The sequence below is a fragment of the Dermacentor silvarum genome, chromosome 8 (genome assembly GCF_013339745.2).
Source record: "Dermacentor silvarum isolate Dsil-2018 chromosome 8, BIME_Dsil_1.4, whole genome shotgun sequence".
NCBI classification, from domain to species: domain Eukaryota; kingdom Metazoa; phylum Arthropoda; class Arachnida; order Ixodida; family Ixodidae; genus Dermacentor; species Dermacentor silvarum.
This window is the reverse complement of record NC_051161.1, coordinates 148,817,387-148,830,726: the sequence shown is the minus strand read 5'-3', so window position 1 is coordinate 148,830,726 and position 13,340 is coordinate 148,817,387. Positions and strand designations below refer to the sequence as shown.

Here is a 13,340-nt window from a genome sequence, read left to right as displayed (position 1 = left end):
TATTTCTTTTTTTCTTTTTTGTCATTCTCTAAGGCCAAATCAACGGCGTATTACTTGTTCCTCGTGAGGTAGCAAGAAATGCTAACGTCGGCTCTCTGCATAAGCAAAGGGTGATCGTTTTCTCCAAGCCAAACAAAAGAAACAAGAATGATCTTCTTCAAGAACTGGGGTGCAGCACTCATTCTCACTAATTGAGCCAGACTGCTTTTTTGCGATACCATTATTCCCGGTCCGACTCACTACAATTCCTACCCACATCCGCCCCCGTCGAAATGTGGCTGTCACGGTCGGGATTGAACTAGCGACCTCGAGCAAGCCATGTCCGTCAAGCTACCGCCGTTGGCCCAGAAGTGTTGATTTGACGTGCGACAGCTTCTGTAGTGTCGGCTAGACACTGCGGTGGTTTAAGGCTGGCTGTGCGTCTGCACGCCCTGCGTCGATTGTTCACTTAACGAATTTGCATCGTGTTTATTTCTCAGAAATAGCAGAAGCGTATCGTACGGTACCCTCAAACGCTCATTTATGCGTATATTTATTTATTTATTTATTTATTTATTTATTGTAACCTACCCACAGGCCCCGATGGGGTATTGAGTAAGGGGGTTTAGTAGAAGTTATATAAGCAATAGGGGGGGGGGGGGAATTCCACAACAACGCAGACAAAAAATAGTAAACAAGGAAAGCATGCTACAACAGAGCAGTAGGAACGCTATCGACAATATGATGCATGTGGGGGGGGGGGGAGGAGGGGAGCGCTGTATAAATGAGTCAGTAACCTGTAACACAATGTAATGTCAACAGCGTACATATTAAGAAAAATTTGAATTGAAACACCGCGTGAACATGTGTAGTTGCGCAGACAACCGAACAACCCCAGAAAACAATTCACTATACATGATGAGTAGGAAGATCAAGGGTTAGCTGGTGATATGAGCAATAAGTTACTTCCGAAATTTCACTCGCTTAGCTTTTTCGACTATGCTACCGAGAAGACTATTCCATTGCCGTCTGGCACGTGCAAGTGCAGGTGAGTTAAATGCGTCAGTATTGCCGCAAACGCGGGTGAAGCTTAGGCTATTGTATAGTCTATGTGACGTGTGTGGTGTCGTATCTAAGCCTAAAATATCTTGGCGAAACTGATACGCGTATTTCTGAAATGAACACATGAGGGTTATGTCAGGGTGATTACTTAACTGTGGTAGAGAAAGGGTGAGTTTACCTTGCGTTACGCTTGAGTGGTGACTATAATTTTGGCAAATGAAGCGAGCAGCTCTATTTTGAGTTGCTTCTAACATGGTAGTTAAATAGTTTTCATAGGGGGACCAGATCAAACAGGACAATTCGAGTTGTTGGCGGGCCAACGTTTGGAACCAAGCTTACGAATTACAGACGGCGAGTTACGAAGGTTTCGACATAACTACACTAATGACGTGGCTGCTTTGGCGCATACGTTAGCAATAGGGGGGTCCTGGAGAAGTTTGGAGAGAAAGAGATGCCGAGATACCTAAATGAAGATACCTCAGATAATCTGCTGCTTTTTATACTATATGAAAAGTTCGAATTTCAACGCTTTCTGCTGAAAGACATTACTTTACATTTAGCCGAGTTTAAATTCATTAGACGTTTGTCGCACCAATCGTTTATTAGGTTGCGTTCATGTTAAATAATCTGGTGGTCTCTGTTGATGGGTTGATATATAATGCAATCATCAACAAATATGCACAGGGAGGATGATGTGTTATTGGGCAGGTCGTTAATATGTATAGGAAACAGTGCGAAACCAAGTACGCCCCCTGTGGTACACCTGAAAAAACATTGTAATGGGACGAAGAGAAATTGTTAACGGTAGTGAATTGCTACCTGTTCGAAAGAAAATTTCGTAGCCAAGATAGAGTCAGTGAATCCAGTTCTAATGCAGATAATTTTATAAATTTTATCTGTTGAGAAAAGACAGGATGAAGAAAACTGCGGCCAGTCAATTCGAGGAAGGTTAAAGTCACTAAGAAGGCAATTGAATTTAGTCGAACAAAGCTGTGGTGTTTTTTCCATGCTAGATCTGAGTTCATTAGTGAAGCAATGACTGGAGTGAGAAGGGCGGTAACAAATACAAATCAAAACCTTCGCAGAGTAGCTGAGACATACTGCCCACAGAACATCTAGATCAAAATTTGTGTTAACGATGAGTGTAGTGATTGTTTTTTTTAATTGCGAAGGGCACCGCCGTCTCCTTTATCAGTGCGATCACAGCGGTATACACTATAGCTGTTCGCTAAGGAAACGATTTCATTGTCGGCATTACCAGGGTGAAGACAGGTTTCGGTAAGGGCAAGGATATCACATCACAGTCATGAAGACAGGAGGCCAGGTGATCACGCTTCGACATTACACTTGGACTATTTGTGAATGATAAAGAGGAGTATAGACCAATCCGATGGGATTGTGGGGTCCTCGTATTTAGCTATCCATTCTGTTCCACACCTGAGCCATAAGTGACATCATATGTGTACGTTTTGTTACCAATGCGCAACCGATCCACCGAGAGTTTAAAGGGTTTATTGTGCGTCTTTGCATGCTCGATTATTTTTTCACGCCTGTCGTGTAGCCAAAGGAAAGTCCTCCCGAATTTAAAAATTTCAGCGTTTTAGTTTTCGCCCAGAGACCCAGATTTGTTCTTTGTCCTTAAAATAAGTCAGCTTGAGGAACAGTGGTCCGAAGAGTTCCTAAGAAGCGATTCCTAAGAAGCAAGTACCCCCACATCCAACTCCAGGCAGTCCAGAGGGCCCACGACATCGCAACGGGATTTCGCCTCCCGGTGCCATCGTGGGCGGAGCCACCGACTTTACCTGAGGGAGCCTTCGGCTCCCCCTGGCCAGTTTCTCAGGACCAATAAAAGTTCTTGTCACTGTCTCTGGCAGTGATGAGTCTGTGTTTTGTATCTGAGAACTTCTCTAGTCATTGGGTTCTGTCGAACTGCGCACTTGTTGTAGGGATACCGAGTTTCTCATAGCAGAAAGCAGTTATTTTATTTTCTGTTGTCGCCCAATCTTCATTAGCGTCATCTTCTACGCCAAAGAACATTAGATTTGAACGACGCATTCTATTTTCGGTATCATTACATCTAGATGCGATCTTTTCCATCTGCTCAGAAAAGTGGCGCAATGAGTCGAATCACCTGAGGAAATTAACGCAGGTTTTGCCTCCAGAGCAAGAATTTTCGCATTTTGCAATTTATTTCTGTTGTCGGCATCCTACTGTTTGCCTCCACGGTTAACTTGAGATCGGCATGCAGAGTCGTGATCACTTCTTTAAGCTCACGCTCCGATTCAGAAGCAGCAGCGCGACAATGATTGACTCGATTTAGATCTTCAACTAGGGCAGTTTGGCCTTCCTCAAGCTTGCGTATTCTTTCCATGTTAGAGGCTTGCGTTTCCTGTAACCGACGTAATGTATCTAAGGCGGTGGCAAAGGAATCTGCCTCAGCCTTAGTATATAGACCCGGGTTTATTTCAACGTCACCAGACATCCCAAGAACATTTCAAATCAGGCAGAGCACATGTCGCTTGAAGAAGTCAACGAGCACTTAGCACATGAACTAAATCCACAGGGACCGACACCTTAAGCAAGGAGTAGTTGGAAGACGCAGTACCATTAAAGTAACCGAAATGCAACAGCAGTGGACGTAAGCTTGCAGTCCTTGTAGCGGTGTAGTGCCCGAAATGAATGGAGGTCGGCCAGTTTCTAAATTCCGCACCGGGGCCTGTACTGATGAATGAAGTAGTGGCGGATGCATGTTCCCACGTCCCTGGGCTGATTGTGTCTAGTGCAGACACTAACGTTTCCTTGGCCTCTCACGTCATCTTTCCTCTTTGCCGCCCTCTCTCTCTGTATAGGAACTGCGACAGTGGCGAGGCCACTCCACAGTTCTATCTATGTCCCCTCTGGGCTTGGACGGTAAAAAATTGGCCGCCATCCTGGCGTGCGAACGAGAATGTCCAGCGAAACTGTATCAAACACCAAATATGGTCGAGCATTGTTTTGACGCAGTTCTTCTGGGGTACTATTTTGCAGGAAATATAATTCTTTGTTTATGCCTTATGACATCATCACCCGGCTGCCATTTGGTCGAAAATGACCGGACCGCGCCAATTTTGTCTGTCAATCACGCGACGTAAGGAACCCGCAGAAACCGACGACGTCAAATTGACGTTGACCCAATCATTACGTGGAGCATAAGGCAGCATATTTTAGCACTGCCGGAGGTAGGGTCGTCGCAGAAAGCATAAAAAGTGGCTGCCTCCTGCGTTGGCTCTTCGCTGTCGCCAATCTAGACACGGAGAGCCAGACGACGCGTTTGACATGCCGGGCGACCATTTTTGACAGAATTTTCACCTCTCGAAGGAACCGGTGCGGTTGTTGTGCGAGAAACTGGCGGGGGAACAGGGAGCGGAGCGAGCGACGGGACTATCGCTGGAGTGGAAGGTATTGTGCGGAAGGTAGTGTGTATTAACTAAATAACAAGCACTCGAGTAAGTGTCTCTCTAATGAAGAAAAAATCTAACCAATTAGGGCTAGCACTGTGAATTTTAAAAATGTTAATAAGTTACAAGTACGCCACCAAGTACCTGCCATCAGCAGAAGAAAACAACACGTATTAGTGCTACTACTGTGTCATTGGTAGCACCAATAAGTGTTCATTTCTTCAGCTTCTGGTGGGCCCTGAGTGGTACGCTTGTAATTCGGTTAACATTTTGTGTTGGGGTGGACATGCCCAACTCGTGCGCTTACTTACTAAGGTCTGCAACCTCTGAACCCTACCTTTGTTGAATGATGAAGTACCTTTCCTCAGTTGCCAACTTGCCTCTCGTCAGTGGAGTACTCAGTGCACCATTTCGATCATCATGCAGGTGGCAGCAGCAACCCCCTGGAGCCGTGGCTCCTAAAACAGGTTCCAGGCCATCCTCCTACGTAAACAGCCGAGGGGAAGTACAACGCAGCACATTCCAACATATGTTCCGTAGTGGAGAGGTGTATTGGGTTCTTTACGAGCCGTTTCCGCTGTCTGCAGCGGTACCGCACCCTCCTCTACGGGCTTGATCCTGTGGCCAACATTGCCGTGACATGTGCTGTGTTGCAGAACCTTCGGCTGTCTGAGGGCGACGTAGAAGACGATGATAAAAGTGATGACGACAGCAGCAGCCGCAGTAGTAGCGAGCTTGACAGTAACGGCGACCCAATGCCTTATGGTCTGCCCTGAAACAGGGGGCTCGATTGAATTATTTGACAGGGCAGGCTTACCGAGACAGTGTAATCGGCTACTTCGGCACAACCCGTGCGCAGCACATGTATTACTTGAGGAGTGTGTGGCTGCATTTGCGACGTCAACAGCAGTGGGAGCCTTGATAGGTGCATACACGCTGTTGTAGTGTCAGCAAGATGTGGTGGCCTTGTGGTGCGAGGTTAGAAAAATAAAAATAAGAAATAGAGCTTTTCTTCTGCTCCTTCCATCTGGCCTCTTTCTCTCTTTCGATCGCCGACTCTCACTTTGTTGTAGTGGACCTAACCTCGGTCCCTGCAACCCACCCCCAACAGCAAATAAAGTTTGTTTATTCTAAATGGTGAGTGATGTGGCATCGTCATGTGGTCGTCGTCGTTTCATCCCCATCGTGAAGTCGTTGCCGTTGTCTTCGTTTTCATTGAACCGTTCTTATTCTGTCCTTGTTAGACGGCACTGCACTGAGTTGGGGGCTTGAGTAAGGCCGGCAATTCGGCAATATTGTAACTAGTCGTCTTTAAACGGGATGTCCCTTTTAAAGATAATAAGTTGGGGGCATTAAACGAAGTCGCTGAAGGAAACACTCTGGCAGTAAATGCGTTCGGAGACAAAAGACTCGCTCAACTCTGTGGTGCACTATTACATTATGTAACTGCAGGCTTGAAAAAAAATGCTTGGTGGACCTTTTATAATATATAAAGCATCCTAAACACACTGAACTATTTGCACTGAGCGCGCATATGTGAGCATTAATTTTATCCAAGAGCGCCAAAAAGCAGAAAGCTTTTCCAGTTAGTGCATATAAAAGGAATTACCATTACCAAATCCTGACTGGGAGATTACCACTGTCCATCAAAACAAAAGTGTACAATGATTTCATTCTACCGGTGCTAACATATGAAGCAGAAACTTGGAGGATAACATGAAGCTCGAGAACAATTTGAGGACCAAACAAAGAGCGATGGAACGAAAAATGTTAGGCCTAACGTTAAGAGACAGGAAGAGAGCGGTTCGGATCAGAGAAAAAACGGGGATAGCGGATATTCTAGTTGACATTAAGCGGAAAAAGAGGAGCTGGTCAGGCCATGTAATGCGAAGGATGGATAACCGGTGGACCATTAGGGTTACTGAATGTATACCAACAGAAGGGAAACGTAGTCGAGGACGGCAGAAATCTAGGTGGAGTGATGAAGTTAGGAAATTCGCAGGCGCAAGTTCGAATTAGCTAGCGCAAGACCGGGGTAATTGGAGGTCGCTGGGAGAGAACTTCGTCCTGCAGTGTAGATAAATATAGGCTGATGATGATGATGATGCATATAAAAGTATCATTTTGCATTTCATACGAACTGCGCAAAACGGAGTGCCTACGTCGACTTTCTCACAACTGAGTATCGGGAACGCTCTTTTCATGTTGAAAAATAAAAAGTGGAGGTGCTGGGTATCGATCCCAGTACCTCTCGCATGCTAAGCGAGCGCTCTACCATCTGAGCTACACCCCCGACGCGATCGCTCGGTAACCGAGTCGCTAGCATATTGTGCTCTTCGCCTGAAACAAGGTCGAAGGAAATCGAACGAAAGAGGTGAAGGGAAGGTGGAGGCGACGACCGGTTGCCGCAAGGAATCTCGCTTCGCATATTAAACGTGCTGTCTACCGCTCGGAAGGCCGTCTTCGGATTGCGGTGGATATGAGGAATTGTCTGTCACATTGGCGGAGTGTATAAATATGTCTCTTAATGACCAGAAGGACCTACCCTACCATCTGAGTACTTTTCTATACAATTGTCAAACTTGCTTTAGGGTCCCTCTAAAAGTGAATAAAGGGGCCCTGAACCACATTTTATTTAAGTGGAGAAAGTCATTTGTTGACTTTCTCTCCGTGTTTGCTATCTTACTATCTTACTCGGTGTTTGCTACGGCCCCCCACGAGCAGAGGCTGGTTTTTCTAATACGCTCAATTGCGACCTAGATGTACTAATGAAAAAATGCAGTAACGCCCAGATTTTACTCTTCGCAGACTTTAACTTCCCGCATATCAACTGGGATAGCTATGCACCTTCGTCACATAGTGAAACCGAAAATGATTTCCTCGAAGTATGCTTTAATTTCAACTTAACACAGCTAGTTTTAGAACCAACCCGCGTGGTGCAGGACTCCGCCAGCATTGGAAATTAGCGACCATAAAGTAATTCACACAGTCTTTAACTTGACGTTTCCAAAACGAGAATCATAGAATAAAATAATACGCTTATACGATAAACGCAACTTCAATGCTAATAACAACGAACTTATGTCTTTCTACCCCGATGTTACTGCTGAATTCCATAACCGCACACTTCAAGCAAATTGGTCGAACTTCCAACAAAAAATTGCTGATCTTGCTTCTAACCACAGTCCAGTTATTCCAGCACGTACTAACAGTAATAAACTTGATTTCACAAAAAATTTACAACTCTAGAAAACAAGAAAAAAAATTACTTTTCCGTTCCGCAAAGATAAGCCACTGTCCTGTGGCCTGGGGCAAATATTACAATGCAGAGAAAGCTTGTATCTCTGCTATAGGCCGCGAAAAGCACTCCCTATTCCATGAAAGCTTGCCTCGTGTACTAAGCAGTAACCCACAGAAATTATGGCAATTTCTAAACCCCAAGCCACCGGACGCTATGATTATCGCCGACTATAACGATTAGTGATACCCGAACACGAGAATACCGATGCATTTAACCTTGCGTTTTCATCGGTATTCACCCCTTAACCTGATGCTCCGCTACCGATACAATCATTGTCTGTGCAATCTGTTATGTCACCCATCGAATTAACTGAACATGGCATCCCTGTAACCTGCACCCCGACATCTTAAAATTATTACTGAATTTCTCACTAACCGATCACACTCAGTACATATCAATGATTACACATCCGCGCCCCTCACGGTAACATCTGGCGTCCCACAAGGTAGCGTACTAGGCCCTCTGCATTTTCTTATTTATATTAACGGCCTTCCTCTCCACGTTTGCTCTCAAATCCGTATGTTCGCCGATGATTGTGTTATCTATCGTATCATTACTAGCCACTTTGTTCACCACAATGTTTTACAAGATGATCTTAACAAAGTGCAAGACTGGTGCCACGACTGGCTAATGACCCTTAAGCCCAATAAATGTAAAGTAACGTGTTTCACTCGCCGGCATCAGCCCTTATACCTACCCTATAATATTACTAATACCACCTTAGAAAAAGTGGACACATTTAAATACCTCGGCGCCACCCTTTCATACGACTTATACTGGTCGGCTCATGCAACGCGCATTACTGCTTCCGCTAACCGACCACTAATTCCTGAAACGCCATCTGTCCGCCATGATACGCATCACGTTAAATTACTTGCGTTCAAGACACTCGTACGTCTGAAGCTCGAATACGTTTCCCCCATGTCGTCGCCGCCCGCAGGGGCGTCTGCGTCAGCAGGCGTTTGGTGTGTTGCGACACCACGGACCCGAGCACACGAGGGTCGGACCCTCCCGCGTCTAACCGTGCGCGGCTTAGCCGTGTCCGGGGAAAAGAGGATCCTGGGGGTTGAGCCAATGCTGAGTGCTTGGACCTTTATGGCCCCTTGGCGGAGGCAACACACCCCTTTGGCCTCGGCTTCACGTAGACGGCACCCCCGGACTGACCCACCCGGGGGAAATCGGTGGTCGCCTTTTCCTATCCCCCTCTCCAACCTTTTGCTTTCCTATCTCCTTTCTTTTACTCTCCTATCATCTCTTCTCTTCCGTCACTTCCTAATTTTCACAGGCGGCTTGGGTTAACCTTGTGTATGTGCCCTCTCTTGGGTATCTTATATTGGGTTATAGCAGCAATGCACGGCTGGCGCCTGCAGCCTTACACGTCAAGTGCTGCAGCGTCCCCTAGTTGGGCTCCGTGGTGGGTGGCCGCCATTGCCGCCGAAATAAACCAAACCAGTATGGGAACGCCTGCATTTCCCCGTTTACTTGATCGTCACCCTCACAAGAGGGGACGCACCGAAGAACTATTAAGCTTATTCAAACCAAGAGAAATTTTCCCCCGTTACCAAGTAGTTCACAGTGAGAAGACCGAAAAACCAGCAAGAACCGTATCCCCTTTTCTAGTCGCAAAAGGCTTGACTGACGCCCTTGGCCCAGGTTACAAAGTCACCAAAATGGCGAGCGGGGACCTCCTGCTTGAGATCCGTGATAAAGAGCAGCACAATAAACTCAACAAGCTTGTGGCATTTGGAGACATTCCTGTTACCGTTTCACCTCACCGTTCTATGAATACCGCACGCGGAGTAGTTTCTGATGCAGATCTGATTGACTTGTCCGAAACCGAACTATTGGAGGGCTGGAAAGAGCAAAATGTAACCAACGTACAGCGTATCATTATCCGACGAGACAATAAAGAAATTCCTACAAAACACCTGATCCTGACCTTTGCCACTTGCGATCTGCCACAAACAATAGAAACCGGATACACTAAGATAGCTGTCAGACCATACATACCTAATCCAAGACGATGTTTCCAATGTCAAAGATTTGGCCATGGCTCGCAGAGCTGCCGTGGTAGACTTACATGCGCGAAATGTGGAGTCCAAGGTCATGCCTCAGATAACTGCGAAGCGACACCTCACTGTGTAAACTGTGATGGTGAACATCCAGCTTACTCCAGATCCTGTCCTAACTGGAAAAAAGAAAAAGAAATTATCACTCTCAAAGTGCGCGAGAACATCTCTTTCAAAGAAGCGCGTAAAAGGTGCTCACCATTCCACAGCACAACGTATGCCGATGCGACGCGTCAGGGGGCAGCGTCGCACCGGCCTCTGCCACTTGTCCGGCCCGCGCACAGCGAGCGGTCGGCTGTGGCGCCCCCCGCCCCGGTGGTGGCAGCAGTCCAATCTGCTCCACCCAACCAGCCACAGAGACCCGCTACCCCAGGTACGTCGGGTCTCAAGACCAAGCCTCATCAGGCGAGGTCCGAAAAACGAACAAGCAGCCCGCACGTGCGGGCATCCAGTGCCTCCCAGGAGGCGATGGAAACAACACCGGTACCTTTGGTGCCGAAGAACCGGCGTGGATCTCTCGAGCGCGCCAAAACAAACAAAAAACCCATAACAGGGCCGGACGACGGTCCTGTTACCTAAGACACTACACACCTGAACACAGAACACTCCTCTCTTCAATAAGATGGCGGTACAAATTATTCATTGGAATGCCCGTGGCATTCTAAACAACTTAGACGACATCATGAAAATAATACAAGAATTTAATCCTAGGCTGTTCTGTGTTCTGGAAACACACTTAAAAACATCAAATACAAATTTCCTAACACACTATACAGTATTTCGCAAAGATCGCGATGATGGCCAGACCGCGTCTGGCGGCGTGGCCATCATAGCTCAGAGGTCAGTTGCTTGCCGACACCTCCACCTTCAAACACATCTAGAGGCAGTAGCTGTTAGGGCAATACTGTTTGACAGGTTGGTGACAGTCTGTTCACTGTACGTACCACCCGAACATCGTTTGGCGCTTACGGAACTTCATACGCTTGTCAATCAGCTCCCGGAGCCATTCATAATAACAGGTGACCTGAATGCCCATAATATGCTGTGGGGCGACTCGCGCTGCGATGCAAGAGGGCGTACTGTAGAAGACTTCCTTTTATGTTCTGGTGCGGTTCTGCTGAATAAAAAAGAACCCACCTTTTATAGCGCCACACATAAGTCATACTCATCAATAGACCTAACCATAGCCTCTCCGACACTAATGCCATACCTTGACTGGAAGGTCATAAAAAACCCTTACGGAAGTGACCACTTCCCTATTGTTTTAAATCTAACAAAGCAAGCTGGCTGCCCTCCACAGGTTCCTCGATGGAAAACCGACTCGTCGAACTGGGAACTGTTGAAAAGATTACGTACTTACAGTGGTATGCTTTAGTTTCTTTTAATATAGACGATGCTGTGGCATATTTTACAGGTTTTATAATTGACGCTGCTGAAAAATGCATAAAACAAACTAACGGACTTGCTAGTAAGCGTCGTATGCCTTGGTGGAACAACGAATGTAAAGAGGCAAGGAAAAAACAAAATAAAGCTTGGCGCCTGCTTCGCGACTCTCCAACTGCGGAAAATCTCATTAATTTCAAGCAGGCAAATACACAGGGCAGGAGAACACGTCGGCGTGCTAAGCGGGATAGTTGGGAAAAATATATATGTAGTATCAATTCTTATAAGGATGAGGGTAAAGTGTGGAACAGGGTTAACAAATTAAAAGGCCGGGAAACACAACCACTTCCCCTAGTAAACCCTCAAGGTGACAGTATGAAAGATCAGGCCGATTTCCTGGGTGAGCATTTTCAAAGCATTTGTAGTACATCCCACTATGAGCCAACTTTCTTAAAGTTCAAGGAACATGCAGAGAGGGAGCGCCTCAAACGAAAGTGCGCAACAGAAGTACCTTACAACCGTCCGTTTAGTCTCGCTGAACTCAAGGCTTCCCTCAGTTCTTGCACCAACTCAGCACCAGGTGGTGACCGCATATTATATGAAATGATCAAGAACATGCACTCAGAAACATTAAATACACTTCTGTCTCTTTACAATACCATGTGGATATCTGGACATATTCCATCCTCATGGAAAGAAGCCATTATCATCCCAATTTATAAACAAGGCAAGGACCCTGCATTAGCCAGCAGCTATAGGCCAATAGCACTAACAAGCTGTATGTGCAAGTTATACGACAAAATGGTGAACCGGCGTCTAATCTATTATTTGGAAAGCAACCGTCTACTTGACCCGTTCCAATGTGGTTTCAGGGAAGGTAGGTCAACAATAGACCACCTCGTTCGCATTGAGGGAAACATTAGAGACGCTTATATACACAAACAATTCTTTCTATCTGTATTTCTCGACTTCGAGAAAGCCTATGACACAACATGGCGATTCGGAATCCTCCGAGACCTATCTGCGATGGGTGTACACGGCAACATGTTAAACATGATAGAAAGCTACTTGTCTAACCGCACGTTCCGAGTTAGAGTGGGCAATGCCCTGTCGAGAAGTTTCATTCAAGAGACTGGTGTGCCACAAGGGGGCGTGCTTAGTTGCACCCTCTTCATTGTGAAAATGAATTCCCTTCACAAAGTCATTCCATCATCTATGTTTTATTCAATATATGTCGATGATGTGCAGATCGGATTTAAGTCTTGTAACCTTGCAATATGCGAGCGTCAGGTTCAGCTCGGACTGAACAAAGTGTCAAAATGGGCAAATGAAAATGGTTTTAGGCTAAACCCTCTCAAAAGCTCCTGTATACTTTTCTCTAGAAAGAGAGGCCTAATACAAGATCCCGATATTATGCTGCATGGACAACACATACCAATCAACACTGAACACAAATTTTTGGGCATTATACTCGACAGAAAACTAACCTTCATTCCTCATATCAAGTATCTCAAAGCTAAGTGCCTGAAAACAATGAACGTACTGAAAATACTGTCACACACAACATGGGGTAGCGACAGAAAATGCCTCATGAACCTCTACAGAAGCCTTGTACGATCGCGGTTAGACTACGGCGCAGTAGTGTATCACTCTGCTACCCCCAGTGCTCTCAAGATGCTGGACCCTGTGCATCATCTTGGTATCCGCCTCGCCACCGGTGCTTTCAGGACAAGCCCTATTCAAAGTCTCTATGTCGAATCGAACGAATGGTCCCTTGATCTACAACGATCATATTCTACTTTTAACTACTTTCTGAAAGTACATACTGATAAAGACCATCCTTGTTATCCTACCATCAACGATATGACCTCTGCAACACTTTTTCATAACAAGCCTGCAGCGAGAGAGCCATTCTCGCTCCGTGTGAGGAGGCTGAGCGAAGATATGGACGTTCCGCTTTTTGAAAATCGCTTAATGGCTCCTGCTAAGCCGTTACCGCCGTGGTTGTGGCACATCATCGACTGTGACACGTCATTTGTGGAGGTAACGAAGCACGCTCCAGAGGCCCACATTCGTATGCATTTTCTAGAGTTACAATATAAGTACTCG

The 13,340-nt window shown here is 46.1% G+C and overlaps 1 non-coding gene across 1 annotated transcript; it reads right to left on the bottom strand.

Moving 5' to 3' along the window:
- Positions 1-6,698: 6,698 nt before the first annotated feature.
- On the bottom strand, positions 6,699-6,771 carry Trnaa-agc (transfer RNA alanine (anticodon AGC)). The gene has a single exon. It is a non-coding gene; the product is annotated as a tRNA-Ala (tRNA).
- Positions 6,772-13,340: the final 6,569 nt, after the last annotated feature.